General features: G+C 45.7%; 1 protein-coding gene across 3 annotated transcripts in view; it reads left to right on the top strand.

The window, feature by feature from the left end:
- The window catches only part of BFAR (bifunctional apoptosis regulator), a 330143-nt gene that overhangs the window by 43434 nt on the left and 262306 nt on the right, over nt 1–24403 (top strand). For all 3 annotated transcript variants that reach the window (XM_078663091.1, XM_078663089.1, XM_078663090.1), the window contains exon 2: nt 1224–1334. The gene's annotated coding sequence lies outside the window, so the exon portion shown is untranslated. The remainder of the gene's footprint in view (nt 1–1223; nt 1335–24403) is intronic.

Below are 24403 nucleotides of genomic sequence, written 5' to 3'. Positions count from 1 at the left end.
GCATTTTCCTGCTTACACTTGTTTACCCTACTTCTCACTGTATTAAGAAGCTCATCAGAATATTTATTATCATATATATTTAATATATGTAGCTCCTCCCATATCGGAGGCTTATGTTTCTGATCAGACACATTTGTTAGTACACATTCTGTGCCTTCTGCTAAAATGTTACTTTCGACTTGGTTTCCCGCTCTATATTGGTTTTTAGACTATGGACATTTCCTATGTCAGGCTTTTTTCAAACATTCAGTTGCTGGTTTTGTGCCCACTGCCCTTGCCAGAAAGAGCTTTTCATCTTAGCCTTGGTGGGTAAATAATTGTGGGTGATGAAAAATTAATGTGTTCATTTGAAGATAAGGAAGACCCAGATTCCTTCCCACACACAGAGGCAGAAGCCCAACTGGCAGAGTGACACAATGGATGTGAGAGAGAGCAACATGCAGCGTTGGGTAAGGAAGAGAAACACAGACACGGTAGAGAAAAGCCCAGAGGAGTGGGAGAGAAGCACATGGACAAAAGAGAATAACACTGAACAGGAGTGGGGAGAGAAGCACACAAGGGGTACATGTAGACTGCTTAAAAAGAAACAAAAGAGTAGCGAGAGAGAGGAAAAGTGGATGGAGGAGAGAGAGGAACATGGAGCTTGTGTAGGGAGAAGAGCATGCACGTTTGTCTACTGGAAACACATGCACTCTTGTGGCGTGCTTAAGCAAAAAGAAAAAAGAAGTTCCCTAATAGGTGAGCAGAGGAGGAACACAAGTAAAGAGACTGTGCTCCAGTGCAGGAACAGACACAAAATGGACAAGGCAGTCCATTGAATAAAAAGCAAGCAAACTAGCAACAGTAATGCCAAGTAGGCTAAGCTTGGGCTGTCTGGTAGGCGTGAACCAAATGGGTCAATTCAGTTTGCACAAATTAGAAAGTAAGCCACAGGAGACGATCCATGATGAATTTATATAGCAATCACCTAATTCCATTCATTCTGAATGAAGGGCACTTAGGGCCCAGGAGCATTGAATTACTTTACTAGTGATTAACTTTTCGTATTAAATTGGTGCTGAGTATTCCTTCCTTTTAGGTCTGTTTGGATGCCCTTTTAGTTGAAGTGAAAATTAATAATTGCTTATCCATAGATACATCCATGCAACAAATGACATTTAGCCAATGTAGTTCTACTGTGTATGTGGCGAGATATATATTTATATATTTTTTTCCTTCAAAAGTTATTGCACGCTGACCTTTTCCCTGAAGATGTCCTTGTTCACCCCGGAGAAATAAAAAGGCAAGCCATCAACAACGAAAATAAGATGAGATGACATTGAAAGACAGAAAAGGTAGGACTATGGTATCATTACTGACAGGTACTTCATGTTGCAGGGGCATTCTTACCCTTGCTGCAGCACTGCAAATGCAATGCCAGGATGCTTCTCCTTAGAGTGCGATACTTATTTGATTTCTTTGCCCTCAGGTTAAAGGTGCTTTAGCATTGCACTATATTACATCTTCTTGGTGGGAGTTTCCATATGTTGGTAGTGGTAAATATTAAGTTTATTTATTTAGGCTTGTTTTGTGAGTATGGCGTATTGCATTGCTGCCCACTTGGACCTCTTGGGGAACGGGCTGCCAGGAAAATAAGCATGGAAAAAAGCACAGTCTAGTAAATTTGTACAGACTAGTGCTAATGTTAAGTTTCAGTTGTTGTCGGTGTAGAGAGAGAGAGAGTTTCTTGAGTTCAAACCTTGATTAATGATGGCAAGACTGTGTGGCCTGGATATGGAAACTCCCTTTCTAGAGGTCGGTCTTGCACACGTGACTGATGATTGGACTGGACTTGAGAGCACTTGTTATTCTTCAAATAAGTGACTTGGGCTTCAAACTCTAGATAGAAACATCAAGTCAGCACCCAAATTGAAGATAGTTTTCATAGGCTCTCAAAACTTTTGCAAATTAATCCTTAAGCCTTGTATTGAGAGTGACAATGTGTTCTAAAGTGTGCAGCCCTGAATGTGGAAATTTGTACATGTTTTGCTTCTGGGTGTGTTGATGGTCAAGCTATTCAGTGTTTTACTTTCGGTTACATGCCCACTGACATTGAAGCAAGTTTCTACTGACTCAGCCTATTTTCAGTTTCTGTGGTTCAATACTATTGATCATCTGTGTATTGTGATAATTAATTTTTATAATCATGTCTTCGACGGTAACAGAAATCAAGTAATGTTATCCCTTGAGAAGGAGCTTGACCTGTTTTTAAAACAGACCATGGGTGATTATTTATTGCTCTGGGTTGGAGATTTTAATAGTAGTAAATGTGATATTCTCGATGGGAAGTACTGTGGATAGGAGAATGAGTTCGGAGAAAGTTACACCCATTTCCCACATAATATGTACGGAGAATCAATTAAATGGGCCTTGTATAAATATATTTTGGAAGTAGTGGAGCAGACGCTACATGAGGGACAAGTGGAGTTACCAACTTTTGAAGGGCAATGCCATTTCTCCATAATCGATCACATATCAATCTCGGCTCATGTTCCGAATCAGATAGTAAAAATGGAGGATGAAAAAAAAAAAAGCGTTCTAAGCGACCATAACCCAGCATTCCTAACTATCAGATTAAATGATATCCCTTGCGGAGGACCGCGCTTAGCACCATGCATAAAAACTCAGGGAGAAAATGGCATTTCAATCAGATGGTCCGGGATAAATCAGGTTGATTTTGTAGAGATAGATATATTGATTGATAGTAAAAACGACATAGAATTATGTAAAAAGGGGGAATCAACAAATGAAGATATCATGGGGGCTTTCTGTGAAATAACCACAGCAATTTCCCAGGGTCTAAAAATTGAGAATAAGAACAAAAAGAAAAAGATATTTAGCTGGGTTGACTCAGAATGCACTGAGGCAAACCAGCTATTAAAGAGTGCTTTGAAAATGTACCAAAACATAACGAGCAGATCAGAAACTGGAGAACGATATATAAACAGACAGTGGCAAGACGATATAGGGAGATTCAAAGTGAAGTATGGGAGAAGCTTACACAGGCAGCCAATACTAGGGACTCCTCCTTTCTTGGAAAACAATAAATTACCCCTATTTTAAAGATAGTAGCGCTGTAAAAATCGAAAGCCTAGTACAACCCCAAGAGTAGATTAGCCATTTTATGAAGGTTTTTAATTAAGATAGTGAAATCCCTGCCTTAACAGTACATAGTGATCCAATATTCATTTCTGAAATAGACGATAATAAAACTTTAATACTTTTAATTTGGACCCCATTACCGTAAATGAATTCATATTTGCCTTAGAAAAAAGTGCAAATGGAAAAGCACCTAGAGTTGATGGTGTCCCCATAGATATTTTTAAACTTAATGATGGTTTGGGAGGACAATTGTTTGTTTAACAATATTGATGAAGGTTTGATTCCAAGATCATGGACGGAAAGTATCATCGTTCCGATTTTCAAAAAGGGCAATAGGAAATAGCCCAAATGTTTTCGCTCAATCTCCCTTCTTGAGTCATCATCTAAAGTAATGCCAGGATATTGCTAGAGAGACTGGAATTGTCGGCAGGGGAGAATAAAATTCTTACTGACACAAAATACGGTTTCAGAAGTGAGATAGGGACAATAGAACAGTGCATTAATTTGCACCTTCTCATTTCCAAATATACAATAACAAAAAAGGGTCACTTACACCTTTTGTTTTGTTGACCTCACAAGTGCTTTTGATTTAGTAAATCATTCAAAACTATGGCAAACGTTGATCAATATGGGGGCACCAAATGACATTGTGAACTATCTTTCACAATTGTATAACTGTTTGAGTACTAGAGTGCATTATGGGGTAGGAGGAGAGTGCACATCAAGTTTCAGGATATCCCGGGGAATTAGACAGGGTTGTGTCCTTGCCCACCTTTTATTTTCTTTAAATGTAAATGGAGTGGATGCAGAGCTACAAAATTTAAATGCTGACACCCCAAGAGTAGGTAAACGCTCCATTCCAATTTTACTTTATGCGGACAACAAAGTTCTTTTATCACAAACGGACTACAGTCCCTGATAGAAACATTTGCTGAATTTATGCATGATAAGGACTTAACACTAAATTTGAACAAAACTTTTACGATGGTGTGTGGGCAAGGGAAACCTAAAATTAAGAATCACTATGTAAATAGTATTCTAATCAAAGCAACAAATGTGTATATCTGGGACTAGTTTACAATGCAAAGGGACATTGGGGAACCCAGATTGAACAATGTAAATCAAAATTAATCAGGTCAACTGAGGCAATCTTTAGATTTTCGAAAAAAATTGGTAATAAACCAATTAAGGAAATAATGACTTTATATAATAGCAAATGTCTAAATGGAACTTGTTATGGAGCAGCACTCTGGGGGGCAGCAAATTGTGTAACCCTCCAAGTCCAAGAAAATAATTTTTTACGAGGATTGCTTGCTGTTCCAAATTCCACCCCCACCTATAGTGTACATAAGGAACTCGGGGCTCCGTATATTAGTGATTTCATAAGTACCATAAGTTTAAATACTTGGTATGGGATTTGGAGCAAAGAGGGTGCAAGGTTTACACAAGACGTAATTAGAGACTGCATTGCACTTGACCATGGGAGTAAAATCCCGTGGCTGATATATATTAGAGATCTTTTAAAGGAATGTGTTGAGGATGTTGATCTTGAAAATCCCTCCCAAATACTTGAATATGACCAGAAGGAATTAAAAAGTAGTATGGTGGACTCACGTAATTGGTTGAGGGAAGTAGATACTAACACGAAACCCTTGACACAGGAATATTGTTAGAGAACCTTTGGTACTGGGACTCAAAACTATTTTTTGAAGGCCACAAACACAACACACAGATTTCACCTTACAAGATTACGAATTGGTTTGGCTCATTTTTTAATAGTCTTTCCAAAAATGGGCAAGTGAAGCCAAAACTTGCCAAAGAGCCCCAGTGACGGCAAATCAAATCAGACAGCGCTACATTTTATCTTGTTCTGTAACTTTTAGAGAGCGCTTAGGATGTGTTTTTTACGACCTTTGTTCTTAAAGGAGAGGTTATTTTTATATAGATCTGCTTTCGAATATATCTGTAGCCTGGGTAATATTAAAGTCTATAATACTGTGACGGTCTTCATCCAGAAGGCAATTAAAATAAGACCCAATAACTCACATCTCGAAGCACTTGTCTATGAAGAAACTGGGGCATAATACGATAAATGATGTGTGTACTGTATACTTAGTTGCGGTATAAATGTATGGCCTACTACTTTGCACTTTATCTCTTGTACTATACTATCTAATATTGTGATGTTAAACATTATGGCTAATTTAAAAATGTACTGAGATGTATATTGTGATAAAAGATTTTTATTAAATATGTTTTCACACAAAGTCTGTGGGGGTAAATCGCAATGCTTTTTATCATGAATTAATTTTAATGACTCTAATAACTCTGTGATGTATTGATGTTTTTATGAGTTTTAGGATGCTTTTATGGTTTGTGATTTTAAACCGAATAAAGCTCATAGTGATTGATTGAGTGTTGATTGTCAAGCTATTCAGTGTATGTGGTCTCAAACACCATAATGATATATATTGCTGGAAGACTTTAGTTTGGCATCAGAACACTTCATGATGCCAGGTCTTACCTGGAATAGAGCTGACCTTAGTGAATTTGTCAATCTTCTCAGAACCTCAATTCCCTCTCCCTCTGACTCTGACCCTATTGATACTCAAGCCGCCGCTCTTACGTGCTGGCTCGAATCAGCCAGCGATGCTGTCGCTCCTCTCAAGCAGATCAAGCTCAAGCGCCTGCACGATGCACAAAGGTGGTTTACCGAAGATCTTAAAGGCCTAAAGTTTGGTCTTGGGCAAGCCGAGCGCCGCTGGCGACGAGGCTACGCTGTCGATACGAGACTGCGCTTCACGTCCCTGCTCAAAGAGTACAAAGCAGCGGTCCTACTTGCCAAGACCTCTTATTTTTCCAAAAAGATCGTTGAGTCGGCTTCTAAAACTAAAGATATGTTTTCCATTGTGGAGGAGCTATCACACCCAGATAGGGTTACCATCAAACCTCCTCCCTCTCGTGTGCTTTGCGATTCCCTTAACCAATTCTTTGTGGACAAAATTGACAACATTAAAAACAGTATTGCCCTTGCGGGCTTTTCCCCTTCCCTTATGTTTAATTCTTCCTTGTCCTCTCCTAACCCTCAGCAATTGACTCAGATCCCTCCTATTTTGGAGGAGGAATTTTTAGCTCTCTTAAATAAGGTTACTTCTGGGTCCCCCACTGATTGCTGTCCCCCCCCTAATTCTTCGTGAGGCCTTTACAGCCTGTCTGCTTCCCCCTTTGGGGCTTCTGAATAAGTCTCTCTCCTCTGGCTTAGTTCCCAGCTTATTTAAAGTTGCAAAGGTTGTGCCTATCTTAAAAAAACCAACGTCAGACCCTTCGGTCATGAGCAACTACCGTCCCATTTCCCTTCTCCCTTACCTCGGTAAAATTCTAGAGTCTCATGAGACCAACACCTTGAGCTCATTCATCGAGCATTCTCAATATCTCGATCCCCAACAGGCTGGTTTTAGACCCGCCCATTCTACGGAGTCTGTTATATTGTCAGTTATGGAGGAACTGCGAAGAGGAGCGGACTTTAACATCAGTCAGGTTCTGGTGCTCCTGGACCTGTCGGCCGCCTTCGACACGGCCGACCATGATATTCTGGTCGACCGTGTCAGGGAGGCTGGCGTTCAGGGTACTGCTCTTGACTGGATCCGCTCCTTTTTAACCAGTCGCCATCAGGCGGTCCGACTTTCGCAGTTTACTGCGGACAGGGTCGAACAGACCTGTGGTGTCCCGCAGGGTTCCTCCTTATCCCCTCTCCTTTTTAATTTATACTTGGTCCCCCTTATTCGCTCTCTGCGAGGCAGCCATGTCACCGCGTTTAATTACGCGGATGACATTCAGCTGGTTTTTAATATTGACTCCTCGGACCAGTCCATCATCAATTTTTAGTCATCCCTATGATATATCAGTGACTGGATGGGGGCTAACCACCTCAAGCTTAACCCCGACAAGACTGAGCTGGTACTTGTCGGGGGTGCTGCCAACCCATGGAAATCCACCTTTTGGCCTGCGAGGTTCGGTCCCTCCCCCAGTCCAGTCGACTCAGCAAAAAGTCTGGGGGTGATCATTAGTAACGATCTCACATTGAAGCCCCAGATTAATGCCGTAGTCTCTTCCAGTTGCGGAAAGTCCGAAAGATTGCCCGTTTTCTGACCATTGAGGCCCTTATTTTAGTTTTGTTAGCCTTAGTCATCTCAAGGTTAGATTACGCCAACTCTCTCTACGTTGGCATCCCGGCGTATTTAATGAAGAGGTTACAGCTTGTTCAGAACCAGGCCGCGCGTCTCATCTATCACCAACCCAGGCACCAACACGTCCGTCCTTTGTTAAAATCCCTTCATTGGCTTCCCGTGTCCGAGCGCTGTAAATTTAAATTAATTTACAACAAGGGGTGGTGATGGACAGAGTCTCTGAATTAAGCAGAGTACTCTCACCCAGTCAAGAGATCAGGGCTAGATCCAACACCGTTTTTTAGCTCATTGCACCATCCCAGTTTCAGAACCTGGCTATATGCAAATTAGTCTGTCCCTGGCCCAGTGCATCATGGGAACAGGGCAGACCAGACTACAAAAGCCAATTCTTACACTGGGAAGGAAACAAGCTTCCGGGGACCGGTTTCTGCCATTTCAGGCGTCTTCGGCCCGGCTTGCTTGAATCCTGATGGTGCAATGAGCAAGGGACTCACATCTGAGTATACCCTTCCACGCTTAGGGTGGACAAAATAATTTACAACAAGGGGTGGTGATGGACAGAGTCTCTGAATTAAGCAGAGTACTCTCACCCAGTCAAGAGATCAGGGCTAGATCCAACACCGTTTTTTAGCTCATTGCACCATCCCAGTTTCAGAACCTGGCTATATGCAAATTAGTCTGTCCCTGGCCCAGTGCATCATGGGAACAGGGCAGACCAGACTACAAAAGCCAATTCTTACACTGGGAAGGAAACAAGCTTCCGGGGACCGGTTTCTGCCATTTCAGGCGTCTTCGGCCCGGCTTGCTTGAATCCTGATGGTGCAATGAGCAAGGGACTCGCATCTGAGTATACCCTTCCACGCTTAGGGTGGACAAAATAATTTACAACAAGGGGTGGTGATGGACAGAGTCTCTGAATTAAGCAGAGTACTCTCACCCAGTCAAGAGATCAGGGCTAGATCCAACACCGTTTTTTAGCTCATTGCACCATCCCAGTTTCAGAACCTGGCTATATGCAAATTAGTCTTTCCCTGGCCCAGTGCATCATGGCAACAGGGCAGACCAGACTACAAAAGCCAATTCTTACACTGGGAAGGAAACAAGCTTCCGGGGACCGGTTTCTGCCATTTCAGGCGTCTTCGGCCCGGCTTGCTTGAATCCTGATGGTGCAATGAGCAAGGGACTCACATCTGAGTATACCCTTCCACGCTTAGGGTGGACAAAATAATTTACAACAAGGGATGGTGATGGACAGAGTCTCTGAATTAAGCAGAGTACTCTCACCCAGTCAAGAGATCAGGGCTAGATCCAACACCGTTTTTTAGCTCATTGCACCATCCCAGTTTCAGAACCTGGCTATATGCAAATTAGTCTGTCCCTGGCCCAGTGCATCATGGGAACAGGGCAGACCAGACTACAAAAGCCAATTCTTACACTGGGAAGGAAACAAGCTTCCGGGGACCGGTTTCTGCCATTTCAGGCGTCTTCGGCCCGGCTTGCTTGAATCCTGATGGTGCAATGAGCAAGGGACTCACATCTGAGTATACCCTTCCACGCTTAGGGTGGACAAAATAATTTACAACAAGGGGTGGTGATGGACAGAGTCTCTGAATTAAGCAGAGTACTCTCACCCAGTCAAGAGATCAGGGCTAGATCCAACACCGTTTTTTAGCTCATTGCACCATCCCAGTTTCAGAACCTGGCTATATGCAAATTAGTCTTTCCCTGGCCCAGTGCATCATGGCAACAGGGCAGACCAGACTACAAAAGCCAATTCTTACACTGGGAAGGAAACAAGCTTCCGGGGACCGGTTTCTGCCATTTCAGGCGTCTTCGGCCCGGCTTGCTTGAATCCTGATGGTGCAATGAGCAAGGGACTCACATCTGAGTATACCCTTCCACGCTTAGGGTGGACAAAATAATTTACAACAAGGGGTGGTGATGGACAGAGTCTCTGAATTAAGCAGAGTACTCTCACCCAGTCAAGAGATCAGGGCTAGATCCAACACCGTTTTTTAGCTCATTGCACCATCCCAGTTTCAGAACCTGGCTATATGCAAATTAGTCTGTCCCTGGCCCAGTGCATCATGGGAACAGGGCAGACCAGACTACAAAAGCCAATTCTTACACTGGGAAGGAAACAAGCTTCCGGGGACCGGTTTCTGCCATTTCAGGCGTCTTCGGCCCGGCTTGCTTGAATCCTGATGGTGCAATGAGCAAGGGACTCACATCTGAGTATACCCTTCCACGCTTAGGGTGGACAAAATAATTTACAACAAGGGGTGGTGATGGACAGAGTCTCTGAATTAAGCAGAGTACTCTCACCCAGTCAAGAGATCAGGGCTAGATCCAACACCGTTTTTTAGCTCATTGTACCATCCCAGTTTCAGAACCTGGCTATATGCAAATTAGTCTGTCCCTGGCCCAGTGCATCATGGGAACAGGGCAGACAGACTACAAAAGCCAATTCTTACACTGGGAAGGAAACAAGCTTCCGGGGACCGGTTTCTGCCATTTCAGGCGTCTTCGGCCCGGCTTGCTTGAATCCTGATGGTGCAATGAGCAAGGGACTCACATCTGAGTATACCCTTCCACGCTTAGGGTGGACAAAATAATTTACAACAAGGGGTGGTGATGGACAGAGTCTCTGAATTAGCCAGGTTCTGAGCTGGGATGGGGCAGTGAGATAAATAACGGTGATGGATCAAGCCCTGATCTTTGGACTGGGTAAGAGTGGTCTGCTTAATTCAGACACTCTGTTCATCACCACCCCCTTTTCTGTATCGTTTTTGGCCACTATAGGTGTGGCAGGGTATACTCAGACATAAGTCCCTTTCTCACTGCTCCATCAGGATTCAAGCAAGCCGGGCCGAAGAGGCTGAAATGCCAGAAACCGGTCCCCGGTAGCTTGTCTCCTTTCTGGTGAAGAATTGGCTTGGTAGTTTGGTCTGCCCTGTTCCCATGATGCACTGGGCCAGGGACAGACTAATTTGCATATAGCCAGGTTCTGAGCTGGGATGGGGCAGTGAGATAAATAACGGTGATGGATCAAGCCCTGATCTTTGGACTGGGTAAGAGTGGTCTGCTTAATTCAGACACTCTGTTCATCACCACCCCCTTTTCTGTATCGTTTTTGGCCACTATAGGTGTGGCAGGGTATACTCAGACATGAGTCCCTTTCTCACTGCTCCATCAGGATTCAAGCAAGCCGGGCCGAAGAGGCTGAAATGCCAGAAACCGGTCCCCGGTAGCTTGTCTCCTTTCTGGTGAAGAATTGGCTTGGTAGTTTGGTCTGCCCTGTTCCCATGATGCACTGGGCCAGGGACAGACTAATTTGCATATAGCCAGGTTCTGAGCTGGGATGGGGCAGTGAGATAAATAACGGTGATGGATCAAGCCCTGATCTTTGGACTGGGTAAGAGTGGTCTGCTTAATTCAGACACTCTGTTCATCACCACCGCCTTTTCTGTATCGTAAATTTAAATTAGGTTGCACTATTTTTAAGTCCCTTGCCGGAACCGCTCCGTCCTTTATCTCCTCACTAATACACCCTTATGTTCCCTCCCGCAACCTTCGCTCCTCTCATCTCGCCTTGCTTGAGGTTCCAGTCTTTAAACGCAAGAAACACGGAGGTTTGAGATTTTCTTTTCTTGCCCCTTCTTTTTGGAACTCACTCCCCTCAGGTATAAGATTTGCTTCCTCCTATATTCGTTTCAGGACCCTTCTTAAAACTCATTTGTTCTGTAATGTTTATCACTAACACCTTTTGTTTTGTGGACTGTCTTCCCCCTTGTGCTCGAGCGCCAAGAAACCGTCTGGTGTTAGTTGCGCTTTAGAAATATTTTTTACATTACATTACATTACCTCTCACACCGCTCTAAAGCTTTCAGGACCAATTGCCAATACAGACATTCAACCCAGTTCTATGGAGCACGTTTGTTCCAGATCTTAAACCATATTAAAGAGGGGTGGAGTATTTTGTGAAATAACTTTGTCCAAAAAATGATTTGCTTCAGAATACTACTTGTCCTGTGGAAAATCGACTCGTCTCTTTTAGTGTCATGTACTGAGGTAACTGATAAGGTTTGCGTTCTCAATATGTCAGAGCTCTCCTAATATCCTCTTTTAGTATATATGCCTCATATTATAACTGGTTGAGATCCTGTTAAGGCTCTTATTTTGCCACATTTCCACAAATCTACACATGGGCTGGAGGTAGGCAAGACACAGTAGTTACAGGAATGCCTGTTGAGTCTATGCATACCCATAAACTAATATGTTTAATGGTATTCATCGAATCATCTTGAGGAAAAGGTTGGACATTTAGTCCTGTCAGGACCAGAAGTAAAACCTTTTCCAGGGTGGGGGAAGAAAGGATGTATGAATGTGTACTTAAAGTTGTGCAGCACATTTTTTAATGAACAAATACACATGTATATTTTGCTCATTCGAAAAAAGAATTCACTAAATGTTTCTAGGAGTACAGTTTCCAGGCTAACATTTGTAATCCCTTGTAAATCCGAGCAAGATTTAAATATACTCAATTGCAAAGACATATGACTGCGAGTGCACTTATGTGACTAAAATACTTGGGTACCTAATTTATTTTCATGTTGACCGTAATGGTTTTACACTTTTTCCCCATGTGCAACTTTTTTTTAAATGCCGCAAATACTTTTAACTAAACGATTCACCATATCATTTTTTTCATACTGCACAACGGTTCAGCAAAAATATTTTTCTTAATCAAGAAAATGTATTTATGTATATGAAAGCAACCAATTGCTAACCCTGCTTTCTTTGTCCTCCATGTGTTTGTGTATAATCAAAGAACACTCCCCCACCATTTATGAACTGCCTTACAACTTTCAGACTTTCAAGTAATGACATTAAACATCTGCCTCATCCTGTAATGGAAATGAAAACGTTTCGAACTGGCACGTTTCTACATGCCATAGCAAGGCATTTTGAGTCTGTGATTGCCTCTGCTCCCACAAACGAGACCTCAGACTTATATTTAACTTGTATTATATGTCATGCACAGGCCCTAAGCTTCTGTAAGGCAGTCCAGATTTGTAGGATTGATTTAGTTAAAATAGTGGATCAAGAGGTGCAAAAAACGTGCTTCACCCGGTTTTAGCCAAGAGTTTAAAACACTGTATACAAACAGCATCAAGAGTCCTCAAGGTTGACAGCAAATGCTTACCTGGCAGTCACTCTCAAGAGATAATCTAGTGCACCGTGGTGTACCCTGAATAAACTGCAAACCTGCTTCTTACTTCCCATAGCCATGGACCTTGTTTAACCTAGTAACTAGCGTACACGACTCCCTGTGTTCATACCCCTCGCTGTTTTGATGTGAGGCGCTAGGACTGCCCCATGATAGTCCTGAAACAATACAAGCGTCACCTGAGAAATGGGAGTGATCCTCACCAGTTTTGATCACACAGTTCTCACTCCTGTAATCTTTGTGCATGCTCCAAAATGAAACATCCACAATTAAAAAAATTCTACCTGTGTGTCAGGGGGTCCCCACCTACCTCGACTCTGAAGCTGATAATTGTCCCTCTTCCTTTCCGCCTCGGGGCGCGCAGGATGTCAACACCCGGTCCCTGGTGATCCCCTTCACGTCCTTTCCCCGCCCCTCATGCACTTATTTGATATCGGTCACGCCAGTAACCCGGCGTATTCTTTCTTTCTTTCTTTCTGTTTTGGGGTAACGTCTCTATGAGTAAGAAGACCTACCGCCTGGAACCAACCCGGGGAGTCCTATCAAGAAAGAAGACAGCAGCCACAGATAGACTTTCTTTTGTTGTCAGCCTTATGAGACTTTGAGTTATTGTTGCCTTAAGACTTATACCAATAAACCCCCAACTATCGTGCAGTAGTTCGTTGTGACTTTGCCCCATTCCTCCCACGACGTATCTCCCCTACCCCACGACAATCCTTACACTGTGCAAGATTGTGTCTGTGAGAAATCTCCGGGTGTCTTGGAATCACTGAGACTTGGGTCTCTGTACCATCCAAGATCACAACCAAAAACGGCGATCTGGGAAGAGATGAAGTACAAGTCATCATTGTTTCTGACCGGGTTCTCTGCTAAGAAAATGTCGAAATGGTTATAAACCCTTTGAGTACTAAGTGATCTATTAATATACAGCCGGTAATTTCCTTTGTATGGGCTTCAGTGTACACTCTCCCAAAAAATGTCATGGGATACTTTGTGATCCCAGCCTCTTCTCTCCATCTCAAAGACCGCTGTAATCCTGAGTGAGTGTCATGAAAATGTGGGCTGAAAACACATCAAATACATACCTATTTTACTAATGGTCCAAAGACCAATTTCTTCATAATCTTCAAAGCTACACTGCATTGGAATTTACAGGGTTGTTTAAAAGAACCCTCACTCGCCTACCTAGTAGGTGGTATGGTTAATTATTGGGTTCCCACCTTGGTCATGGAATCCGTCCAGGGTTTGATGCCTGATTACAGCGGAGCTGTTTTCTTGGGGGAATCTGTGACTATATGTATGTTAGTGATGGATGATGTTAAAATTGGGTTGAGATTTCCTGTCACAATTCGTGAATTTTTCTCAGTGTAAGCCTCGGTCAATGTTAAAAGTAATAGTGGATTGATGTGGGATATTTAGTTGATTCCACTTATCCTATGTGTGGTCAACATGCTTCAACCATAATTTTTTCATGACTTTCAGGTTCAGTGTAGCTTTTGTCAGGACTAAAATAAAAAAAGGCATGCGCACTCTGGCATACAAAAAGGTGTGTGTGGTTTTTTGTTACAAACCCAAGCGTTCTGGAGAAAATCACCTCTTGCGTTCCATCCTTTAAAAAATAGAGTTATAAGAAAGTGGCATTATTGACATGTAGGTAGATTCTGTGTGGAGCCAGGTATGGGTTACTTTTTTCTGGTTTCTCTCCGTGACCATTTGCCACATATGTGTCAGATTCATTTAGTATCATTACGTTTGGTACATCTTCATAAATGAAAATGTGCACATACGATAGAAACATGTGAATGTTCTCGACAAACAAGACACACACAAAGCCAATACACAGACATATCGTTTTGTCATTCTGATTAAGGACAACGTGATTCATCACTTATTACTGTCAGATCTTGTGTGTCTGGCAGAATTCTGGAAACAGTCGTCAGCTTTTGTTCCACTGCCCTTGCGGCTGTCAATTTTTACAAACGGTGCCTTTAAATGAAATCTATGCATTCGAAAAGGGTTTCTTGTTAAGCGGGCCCTTTTCATTTCTCAAATTAGCCGACAGTGCCATTCAACAGTGCATGTGTGGATGTCATCTCGCATGTAGTGCAACCTTCTTTTCATATTAATTAAGATTAAAGCCTACTCTTTCCAAGTCATTTTATTGCTTATTTGGTTCTCTGTTGTGGCGCAGGCTTGTTTATTGTACAAAACGCAGCAGACTATGCTTATCACCAGCATCTGTGTGTTGAACAGTCTGCATGCAGCGGGAAGACTTATTCATGCATGCAGAGAAAGGACTTGATCATGAACTGGGTATATAAATATAGAAAAACTAACTTTTAGTGTACTCACTTCTCGCTACCTGGGATACTCCGAGGGGGAAGACCATGTCATCACACTCTATAGTTTACGAGAAAATAGTTATTATTTAAAAAGGTTAATGGATACTTTTCTCAGTGTCTATAGACTGGCTCCCCCCATTATTGTATGTTCCACTTACTTCACCAATGTGCATCACCCTTTGTTGTACCTGCACAACCTCAGTAGTCCTTCTTAATCATTAACAGAAACTGGCGATTCATATAGTCTGGGAATCTAAAGTGCAAAAAACCTTTCTTCTCATTCAGAAAAAGCTATGAGCTTAAAGGACAACCTAGTAAGGACAAGACCCCCCGTACAACAACTAACGATGTAAGAACTACGGCACCGAGACAAATTGTGACAGGAAATCTCAAGCCAATATTAACATCACCCTTCACTAACACACATACAGTCACAGATCCCCAAAAACCCCAGCACCGCTGTAATCTGGCATCGTAGCACACCCTGAAAGCATTCGGCTACCAGGGTGGGAACCCAATAATTAAGCATACCACCAACTAGTTGGGTGAGTGAGGGTTCTTTTAAAACACCCTGTGGGTTTCAAGGCACTGTAACCTTGAAGATTATGAGAAATTGGTATTAGGAACATTAGTAAAATAGATAACCAACTTGTTCTTATTTTGTTATAGTATTGATTTGCTGGGAAGGCGAATGAGTGTTAACTCACGCTTCTCACTCTCTCTCACTTTGTTTATATACATGAAATACATATTCGTTTAAAATCATTGAAGACTTTAATAATCTTGAATTCATTCAGGTAGTGAAGCAGCCAATTTATGAAGTAAGTCCTATTATTAACAAAGTATTCCTTCTCATCCCAAAACTGAAAGTTATATACCACCATATAGTTCAGACCAGGTATATTTAAACTTCACCTTGCATGAACTCTGCAGCAAACCACAGAATGCAATGGGTGATAGGATGATTCAATAAGTTAAAAGTGGAATGGCCTGTATTATAAATGAGTTACTTTTCAAGCACAGTGGTTGCCCAAGGAAATCATTGCTTAGGTCTTAAAGACAAATAAGGACAGGCAACTGTTACAAGTCAATCTGGCCTGAGGTACATTTAGGTCTCTTATTACTGAAAGGGCAATGAATTGGACATACGGCTTGAAAGTAATCTGCTGTTCCACAAATAATCAGTGGAGACAACACTATGCATTAGAGAAAATATCAAATTTGCAGGGTTTGATGTCAAGATTTACAAGCATATTCCGGATTAACAGCAACCTCTTGATTGATCCAGGATGAGGGCCAAAATAAACACACTTTGGGATATTCTTATCTTAACAAAATTGCAGCTTCAGCAGTAGTGGATTTCAGATGCTGCAGAATAAAAGACATAATCCTCCACAACCTTTAGAAAAAAGAAAAATCGTTTACTTGCTTCTCCAAGAACAGCAGTTTGTCAAAATAAAATTGAAGACTTTTGACCTTGGAGATTGGAAAAGTGGAAATGCCCATCTCATAGTTCAAAAGGTGCAACTGAAGCTATAGTTGTGGTCAATCAATGCACAGGACACCTTGGTTTAATTGTAAAAAAATAATAACCCATTTAAAAAGATTTGTTAATGCCGATTGTGGTTGTATGCAAGTGTGGAATAAGATGGGAGAGTGAGTGGCCTATTAGGATCTGAGGTGACGGTTGATCAGAGCGAAAAGATGGAAGCACCAGAACCTTGCTCTGAACTGAAAATAAGGAAGAAATCCATGTTGGGGCCACTGCATAACGAGCTCCAGCTACTAGCCATTGGATGAGGGTAGAATGGTCATCCGTGTCAAAGGCTGGAGAATGATCTAGGAGAATAAGTCCAGCAGTGGGCCCAGTGTCTAGACTTATTGTGAAATCGTCCAGGGCTTTAATTGAGGTGGCTTCACTCGTTATGCCTAGGTGGAAGCCTAGCTGGGAAGAGTCCAATAACTCTGCGTTTCATGGTAATTAGACCATGGATTTTTCACTTATTTTAGATTTAGCTGGGAGTAGAGAGAAGGGCCTGTATCTGAAAGAGACCGTAGCTATAGATTCCTTACCTTAGAATTACCCCAATGTGTCCAACTGGATCCAGAGAATTTTTTTTGTAGCAGTACCCCTGCGCGTTAGTAGGTGGCGTTGGTTGACTCCGTGTCCGCCGTCAGCGTCGCGGTCGCCGGGATGTCGACACAGTGTCTACTTAGACGATCCCCCTGCACGCTGACATCAGTTCTTTCGACGGCTTCAAGCTTTGTGACTCCTGTCATAAGTTGATGTCTGTCACGGATCCTCATTTCATGTGCCTCTGGTGTCTGGAACGTGACCACGACCCAAAGTCGTGCTGGAACTGCCGGGCCATGAATCCGAAGTCTTTTCGGGAGCGGTCCTGAAAGCTCTTGGAGGCCCGACAGTCTGCTCCATGCCGTTCGAGGTCCTGGTCGAGAGGAAGTCGTGGGACCGGTCACAGAGCCACCACCACTCGTCATCGCAGTCTTCACACTCTTCGGGTAAGTGGAAGCACAAGAAGAAGGCGAAGAAGGATCTTCGCCTTCTCCCCATACATCGCTGGGCCCGAAACGTCGTCGCCCTCCAGCTCTGTCTTTGGAGCCTGCTTCTGGGACGGCTCTGCACTTCCCTCCCTTCGTCGGAGCATCCCCTGCCCAGCTTCCAGCCTTTTACTAGGCGCTTCATAGCATTTTTGGGCAACCAGACTCCGCAGGTGCGCTTTTGGGCCCCACGGATTCGGCTTGGGGCCCTGGGCCTTCGATGCTGGCGGCTCCAACCCTGGCGCCAGTGAGCCCCTGGCGATCCAGGCCTGGATCCAGATCAGCGCCAGTCGACCTCACAGTACCTTCCCCTGCGCAGATTCCAGTGATGATGCCCCCGACCCCAGCTTTACCCCCGACTTGGACCCGGTGCCAGACCGACGTCACCTGACATTGGTACCGACGCCGGAGGGTACTTTTGTACCTCTGTTCATCCCTGGCATTCCCTATCGCCCTGAGTCGCAGCCAGAGGGGGGTGACGAGGACTGGGAGGGATCAAATGACCCTCTAGCTGATCAGCTTGGAGAGCCGGACTGGCGAGAGGAGGTGGGTGATGTCAGTGGTCTGGATACCTCCCCAGACCGTGGCATGCTCGCCCCCTCTACCGTGGCTACAGAGGAGGGAGCTTCCTACGCTGTGGTGTTGCGTAGGGAAGCTGAGGCCTTGGACATCGAGCTTCCTGCTGTGGCTGTCAGGATTAACCTCCTGACAGATGCTTAAGCTGGCAGCGGCCTCTTCGGTGCCCCTGATGCCTTTTAATGAAGCCCTCACCGACATCCTTCTGGGCACTTAGTCCAAGCCCAGCACAGGGGCTCCTGTGGACAGGATGATTGCCGTCGCCACCGCCCGGCCCCGGGCGACACACTTTTCCTCTCCCAACACCCAACCCCAGAGAGCTTGGTGGTCCAAGCCTCATCCTCAAAAGGCGCATTCCCTACTGCTCCCCCAGATAGGGAATCCAAGAAGCTGAACCACCTTGGGAAGAAGATGTTTTCTTCTGCCAGTTTATGGCTGCGGTTGGTGAACACTGCATGCCACTAGGGCAGTTACACCCATACGGTGTGGGATATGGTTGCGCAAGTGCTGCCACAGGGTCTGGAGGAGGCCCAGGCCGTGCTCACCTGCGTAGTTGCTGAGGGTCGAGACGCAGCTAAGATCACCATCCGGTGCGGGCTGGATACCGCTCAATCTCTGGTCAGAACGGTTTCCACGTCGGTAGTCCTGAGGTGCTTCGCCTAGTTGAAGAGGTCTGTTTTTTCAGGGGATGTTCAGTGCACCCTTTTGAACATGCCCTTTTATGGCAGTCGCCTGTTTGGTGACAAGGCGGACTCCGCGCTCGAGCGCTTCAAGGATTCAAGCGCTATGGCCAGATCCTTGGGCTTCGTGGCAACCTTTCGCCCCACGCAGTCTGCCTTTCGTGGCTAACGACTGGGTGCCCCACCTTATTCCATCCAAGCGAGCCACAGGTCCACGCAAGCTACCCAGTCTATGCATGGCTGCGAACGAGGGACCCAGTGACGCGGGTCTGGGCGCCAACGGGCGGGGCAGTCCACTCATACCCCCCTGCAGCAGCCTCCAAACCTTCCTAGTCCAACCTTTCAAGGCCACAAGTGGCCAGTGGGCGGCAGGATTCGCAATCACCTCCCCCACTGGCAAGATATCACGTCAGGCAGGTGGGATTTGCAGATTCCGAAGGGGCTGCTCCCTCCCCTTCGAGAGTATCCCTCCATCCATGCCACCTACACTCCATCGCATGTCGGAGGATCACTTGGCCCTTCTCCGCCAGGAAGTCACTGCTCTCTTGGCCATGGGAGCCATCAACCACGTCCCTGTTCCAGAAGTGGGTCGTGGTTGTTACTCCCACTACTTTCTTGTGCCCAAGAAGGACAAAGGCCTGCGTCCTATCTTAGATCTCAGGGGCGTCAACGGCTTCCTCTGGAAGGAGAAGTTCAAGATGTTGACTTTGGTTCAGGTTCTGTCTGCCCTTGACCCTGGAGACTGGATGGTAGTATTAAACTTGCAGGATGCGTATTTTCACATCCCCGTCCTGGCTGCCCACCGGCGTTACCTAAGGTTCACGGTAGGCCACGAGCATTTTCAGTTTACCGTGCTCCCCTTTGGCCTTACCAGTGCCCCTCAGGTGTTCACTGAAGTGATGGCGGGGGTCGCAGCTCATCTGCGCAGATCAGTGGTTCCAGTCTTCCCCTATCGCGAATACTGGTTGTTGAAGGTGAGTTCACCCCAGAATGTCGTCTCCCACCTCCAGACTACGGCGGACCTCCTGCATTTGCTGGGGTTCACAGTCAACGTGCCAAAGTCACACCTGAACCTGTCTCAGAAGCTCCTTTTCATTGGAGCAGTTCTGGTCACTGCGCAGTTTCGGACCTATCCTCCCGAACGGCAAGTCCTGGATATTCGGGCTATGATACCCTTGTTCCAGCTTCTATCCTGGATTTGATGAGACTGACTCTGAGGCTGCTGGGCCTCATGGCCCCCTGCATCCTGCTGGTGGATCATGGCCGGAGGCATATGCGGGCTCTGCAGTGGGACCTGAAGTTCCAGTGGGCGCAGCACCAGAGGAATCTCTCCGATGTCGCCCAGATCTCGGCAGAGACTGCACAGCAGTTACAGTGGTCGCTCACGAACCAGGATTGAGTCCACTGCAGATCCCTTTCCCTTCCCCAACCAGAGTTCACAGTGGTGACAGAAGCATCCCTTCTGGGATGGGGCGGCCACATGGGAAAGGCAGAGATCAGAGGTCTCTGGTCTCTGGTGGAGTCCGGGCTCCACATCAACCTTCTGGAGCTCTGGGTGATTCATCTGGCACTAAAGGCAGTCCTTCCTTCTGTCAAAGGAAGAGTAGTGCAGGTGTTCACAGGCAACTCATCCGCCTTGTGGTACTGCAACAAACAGGGTGGAGTAGGGTCATGGACTCTGTCAAGAGGCCGTTCGCCTCTGGAAGTTGTTGGAATATCAGGGCATGTCCCTGGTGGTTCAGCACCAGGCAGGTTTCCTGAACGCCAGAGTGCACGAACGCAACCGCCGGTGCTTGATGGATCACGAATGGCGTCTTCATACAGAGGTAGTGCAAGGTCTCTTTCAGCAGTGGGGAGAGCCTCTGTTTACATCTATTCACCACCAAAGAGAACGCGCAATGCCATCGTGAGTAGAGTTGCAGTCTTCTATATACTTATACCACTTCTGCCCAGAGTGCTGAAGAAGATCAAGCTTGACCTGGCCCAAGTCATTTTTGTGGCCCCGGAATGGGCACGAAGAGTCTGGTATCCGGAGCTGTTAAACATGGCCATCGATCCTCTGATCACACTGCCCCTTCTGGAGTATCTTCTGTCGCAGCAGCAGGGGACATTTCTCTACTCGAACCTGTGCAGCCTCCACCTCCTTGCGTGGAAATTGAGCGACGACAGTTGACAGCCTTCGGCCTTTCTCCCGCAGTCTGTAATGTTAATTTGGCAGGCAGGCGTCCCTCATCTAAAACTGTACAAACCTGTAGACGGAACACATTTGTGGTATGGTGCACAGCAAAGGTGGTGGATCCCCTTTCTGCCCCCCTTTCTGAGGTTCTCCTCATCCTGCTTTCTTTGGCCCAGCAGGGCTCTGCTCTGGGCACACTTAAAGGCTATCTTTCTGCCACTTCGGCCTTCCTTCTCCTACCTGATCAGCCTTCTCTTTTCAAGTCCCCCATAGTAAATCGTTTTCTTAAGGGCATTACTCATCTGTTTTCTCCTATTCCTTTCGTAATGCCTCAGTGGGACTTGAATCTTGTTCTGATTTATCTTGTGTGTTCCGTTTGAGCCGCTAGATAATTTTCCTTTAAGGCTTCTGATGCTCAAAACTGCCTTTCTGGTTGCCATTACCTCTGCTCGCAGAGTGAGTGAACTCCAGGCTCTGTCCTCTAAGCCTCCTTTCCTTGCTGTTCAGCCGGACAAGGTTGCCTTTCAAACTAGGCCTTCTTTTCTTCCCAAAGTGGTTACCTCTTTCCACATAGGACAGGCCATCACTTTGCCCATCTTCCTCCTGCCTGCATCCTTCCAAAGTGGAGGAGAGGCTCCACCGTCTGGATCCAAAACGTGCACTTTCATTTTATTTGTATCACACAAAACAATTCCGGGTGGATGACCAGCTCTTTGTTGGCTATGTGGGCGCCAAGAAAGGTCGGGGCGTGCAAAAATGAACCATCTCTAGGTCGGTCGTCCTTTGCATTAAGGCTTGCTGTACCTTGGTGAAGAAGGAACCTCTGGTAGGACTGCGCGCCCATTCCACCAGGGCGACGGCAGCCACTACTGCTTTGGGATGCTGTGTCCCCCTCCATGACATCTGTCAGGCAGCTATGTCTGCATCACTGCACATGTTTACTAAACATTATTGCCTGGACAGTCAGGTCCGGAGAGACGGCTTCTTTGGCCGTTCGGTTCTCCAGGACTTTCTGGTGTGAACTTGGTTCGCAGACCCACCTCCGGGGTTGGTATTGCTGGGGTATCTGTTCTAAGGTAAGGAATCTATAACAAATAGTCTCTTTCAGATGAACAAGTTACTTACCTTCATTAACAATATATCTGAAAGATAACTATATTAGTTATAGATTCCTTACCGCCCCACCCATCCTCCCCGTTCTGCGAACTGACTTCTAGTGTTAGGGACTCCCTTTTTGGCTCTGTGCTTCTACCATGGAATGTCGTGTAAAAGAACTGACCCACGGCATTAGGACGGCGACCACGATGCAGACGATGAACGTGGAGTCTATCGACACCACCGTCTGACACCTGAGGGTAATTCTAAGGTAAGGAATCCTATCTATCTATCTATCCTATCTATCTATCTATCTATCTATCTCTATCTCTATCCCTTATTGACCTAATTAAATGTAACACAGCCGGGTGCCTACATCCCCTCAGGCCGGTACAGCAATACTCGACATTCAATGCAAGGGTTCAGCGGGGGATGCGAACACAGCAAGCCGCCCTCAACCCATTGGGCCTGCCGCGTCAGGTAGGCAATCCGATCAGGCAATGGTCAACTCAGGTCTCCAAAAAACATTATCCCCCCAAAACAAAACCCCAACAGGATCTATTAGTCACAATAAAGCCACATCTATAGCCTAATAGACTCGCTCCAGTTGTCATACAGGTCCCAATCAATCATACACAACTGTCCCACGTGTTTGACCCATACCCCACCACTCCCCAAAGCGTGCGTGTGAACCCACATCTGGGGAATCCCCCGTCTCTGCAGGACCCTCCCCATCTCGCTCCACAATCCCCACCTGCTCCAAGCTCGGCTCTGTCTCCTCACTGTCAGTACGTGCCAAGAGGTAGGCCCGAAGAGGGCCCCAGATATCCTTAGGGCATGAGGAAGGAGGCATAAGTTCAGCGTAAGTGTGCAGCTGTTCCTGGCAGTGTATGAGGTCGTTCAGCCAATCCTTAAATTTAGGGGCTCGGCCGGCCCCCAGCGGCAGGCTATATATGCCGTTTCGCCATCAAGAGGACCAGGGAGGTGAACCTCCGCACCTTAGCAGGGATTTGTTCAGTGTAGCCTAAAAGGACGGTAAGGGGATCGTCAGGCACGTGTACTTCAGTCATGGCACCTAGCGCTTGCAGCATTTCCCTCCAGTATTCCCGAACAAGCGGGCAGTCCCAGGCCAAGTGTCCAAAGTCAGCGTCCCTCGCCCCGCATCTGTCGCAGCAGTCAGTGTCCCACAAATGGAGACGGTGTAGCCGGGCAGGCGTGTAGTATAATTGATGGATGTATTTATAATGTATCAGGCGTAGTCTGCTGTTGGCAGAGATGACCCCTGTTTGACGACAGCAATAGGCCCATTGTTCGTCCGTGATGGGAGTACCCAACTCTGCCTCCCACTTCCCCTTAGCTGGAGCCGAGCTCCTGTCCCATTCATTTTGAGTGGAGCGATATAATCGCGACACCACATGCTCGGGGGGAGTTTGTTGCAAAAGATTATGTAGAGGAACCATGATAGGGGCCTCCGACGGGAAACACTGAGTCAGAGACCGCATGTCCTGCCTGAGCCTCACATAATAAAATGTTCTAGGGGAGTGGGGGGTATTGGGACCAAAAAACTCCTCACTATTTTTAAACTTCCAGTTTTTGTATAATTGACCCCAAGTAAGACAGGACATTTGTCACAGCATGCGACGGCACCCTCCCTCCGTAGTGACTGGTGTATCCTGTCGCCCCTGTGGGGGCACTAACGGGGAGTAAAGAAGGGGGCATTTAAGTGTAAGTGCCATGTTGTGACATGCACTAGTCGTGCAATGCACAGTTGTGGCCGCTAAATGCCTAGGTACTGTAGTTGTGCTAAGATATGCTGTGCATGGTGTGGTTGTCATATATCCATCTTCAATGGCCAGGTGTGGCATATATGGGGGAGGGTGGATCCAGTACGCCGCAAAGTGTGCCTGAGCGCAGACAAAGTATAAATCTATATCCGGGATTTCAAAACCCACGTCCTCAAAGGGTCAAGTCAGAATCTCCCACGCTAATCTGAGCTGCTTTCCCCCCATGCCGATCTAATTAGTTGAGTTTTGATGAATTAAAAAAAATAACGACTGGGGGCATAGGGGATGTTAGTAAAAAAGATACAGGAGTTTGGGTAACATTATCATCTTGATCAATGACACCCTAGCCGCCATGGAAAGAGGCATCGAGATCCTCCCAGCTATCCTGTCTGTGATATGATCAAGTGTGCGGGCGTAATTGGAGTGCATCAACTCCTCCTGATCTCGAGAAATCCGAATACCCAGATAAGTAAGCGTGTCTCTGCACCATTTCAGTGGAAAGTCAGGCACGAACTCCCCTGTGGCGTCTGTAAGGGGGAATATTTGGGATTTCCCCCAGTTCACATTTATTCCAGATAGCTGGCCCGATAGGATGAGCAGCCGGAGAATGGGGTTAAGGCTAATCACGAAGGT

The sequence above is a fragment of the Lissotriton helveticus genome, chromosome 10 (assembly GCF_964261635.1).
Source record: "Lissotriton helveticus chromosome 10, aLisHel1.1, whole genome shotgun sequence".
Classification (NCBI taxonomy): Eukaryota; Metazoa; Chordata; class Amphibia; order Caudata; family Salamandridae; genus Lissotriton; species Lissotriton helveticus.
The sequence above is the reverse complement of the archived record's forward strand: the minus strand, read 5'-3'. Positions and strand labels throughout refer to the sequence as shown.